Raw genomic sequence first — 2,500 nt, forward strand, 5'->3', positions numbered from 1 at the left:
TCTCTCTCTCTCTCTCTCTCTCTCTCTCCAGTCCTCTTAACTCATCATGACATCATCACACCTCAGTGTCCCACTAAAACATTTCCTGTTCCACCGTCTCTCCTCGACCTCACCTCACTCTCGACGCCTCAAGGCCACATCAAATCACTTCTTCTTCTCTCTCTCTCTCTCTCTCTCTCTCTCTCTCTCTACCGCCTCCTTTCTCTCTTTCTCCCTGCTCTCTCGTTCATTATTTCATTGTTAGTGGCAAGATAATTAAACTGCAGAGAAAGCCTAGCGTCTAACGTGTCCTCTGAATGTTTCTTAGAGAGAGGACCGAACTCGATTCTCCTTCATGGGGGGCTAACCCTAACTCAAAAAAATCGGAACACTTTCCACCAAATAATAACATAATTGAGCAGGGTTGGTGTGATGTCCTTGATTGGGGACAGTGAGTGAGAGGTTCTCCCCCCGCTGGTCTCACACCGTGTTCATTTCCCCCTCTGGTCGACCAGAGCCACCGGAGCCCAAGACGGGAGCCGCTCACACGAGGGAAAAACACTTTCACGCCGGTCACTTCCAATTGACTTATTTATTTGTTTCTTTTCACCGAACCCCCCCCCACCGCCCCCCCCCCCCCCCCCCCCGAGCCCACGGCGAGGTTCCAAATGTGGCTGATTAATGTGCGTGCACACACACGCGCGTGCACACACGCACACACACACACACACACACACACACACACACACTTAGAGGTAACAACTCAGAGGCAAGGACGCACACACACGCACGCATGCACGCGCATACACACACACACACACACACACACACACAAATACACTCAAAGGCACCCTTACACACACACACTCTCTCTCTCTCTCTCTCTCTCTCTCTCTCTCTCTCTCTCTCCCTCTCTCTCCCTAATGGAAAGGGGAGGCCCAGAGCCGCCTGTGGTAATTATGGGTGACATGATGTTTATGTAACCTCCAAGCCTCCCCGAGCCAGACGCAATTACGGGCTCCTGGTCCCACTGACCCCATCCCTGGAACACAGCACCAGGGAACTGCACTGCCTCTGTCCCAGGACGGAGCCTGGTCACAGGGGGTGGGGTGGGGGGGGTGGTGGGGTGTGTGGGTGTGTGTGTGGGTGTGTGTGTGTGGTGGCGGGGGTGCAAGCCAGAGTTCAGTCCCTTTCACGGCTCCCTCTGACGGGAGAGCCTCGCTCTCTAATGCAAAGTGACGGGCACTTCAGTGGAGAGGGCGCAGAGCCCCCCAATTTCCGCCAGGACCCAAGAGAAGGCGGTGGCAGGGGGTTCAGGGGAGCCAGAGAAGGCGTGTGTGTGTGTGTGCATGTGTGTGTGTGTGTGTGTGTGTGTGTGTCTGGGGGGGGGGGGGGTAGACTTATTGTGCCCCAGCATAGGGAGAGTTGAACCTTAGTCTCATTAGTACGCTTTATTGCACTCATAGGCCCTCATTAACCTACAACACCATCGACTCGAATCATAACCGACAATAAAAACCCAGGCTGTTCTCTGAACAAAAGCCTCAGTTTTCACAGCGACTCCAATTAAACGCTGCGAGAGGCATTTCTCATAATTTACTCTCAAAGGATGTGGTATTCTATGATGTTTACCCCAAAACACTCTCTCATTCAACCTCCCGCTCCTCTCAGGGTGTTATTGTACCGATGTGCCGCTCATGGGTCTGTATATTCAACACTGCCGGGCTCTACTTTGACTGTCCCTTCTTAACGACGTTGAAGAACTTGCAATAAATCTATGAGAAAAAAAAACCCTCAGTAGCAATTGTTTTCTTCTCTTTCTCTAGCACTACACGACTGCCACCACCACTCACTCGTCCTTCTAGAAAGTCTTTCTTGCGATGGCTGTGATGCAACGTTGAGTCGGTCACTCGCAGGTGAACGTGCTTATTGTAAATCTCTCCGGATAAGACGTAGACATCTGCTAAATGACAAGAAAAATGTCAAACGCGAAATCTTGTGAAAATAATCGACCACCACCGTCAAGAACACTGCGGCGTGCTCGTGACATAGACCGCCGTAACGTCATACGGAGAGAAGGGAACGGTTTCCAGTTCCACAGCCACTCGGTCCTGTCCATTAAGGCCCAGTGACAGAGGGCTTTGTGAAGGGGCGAGGGGGGGTCTGTCCTCTCAGTAAGATGATGGGGGGATGACATGCATGTAACAGTATGGATAAAGCCTGCTGTTTCTGCCCAGCCGCATCCCATCCCAGCCTCATCACAGCTCAGGGAGAACAGTGCGGCACGCCAAAGGGATGCGACGCATGGAGACAATTAAAGAGGAAATCAATTCTTCTGCTTTCTGGGCCGAATAATTGAGGCCCTAGACAATGTCTACCATGCGGTGCAAAACATCCAGCAGTGCTACCATAGTTACGGAGGGAGAGAGAGAGAGAGAAACAGAGAGAGAGACAGAGAGAGAGAGAGAGAGAGAGAGAGAGAGAGAGAGAGAGAGAGAGAGAGAGAGAGAGAGAGAGAGAT

At 51.8% G+C, this 2,500-nt stretch overlaps 1 protein-coding gene across 2 annotated transcripts in view; it reads right to left on the reverse strand.

Annotated features, from left to right (window-relative positions):
• ephb2b (eph receptor B2b) overlaps window positions 1-2,500 on the reverse strand; it is a gene marked incomplete at both ends in the record, with an annotated part of 167,951 nt that overhangs the window by 33,007 nt on the left and 132,444 nt on the right. The window lies entirely within an intron of this gene.

Source organism: Nansenia antarctica (genome assembly GCF_963989245.1).
Source record: "Nansenia antarctica genome assembly, chromosome: 18".
Classification (NCBI taxonomy): domain Eukaryota; kingdom Metazoa; phylum Chordata; class Actinopteri; order Argentiniformes; family Microstomatidae; genus Nansenia; species Nansenia antarctica.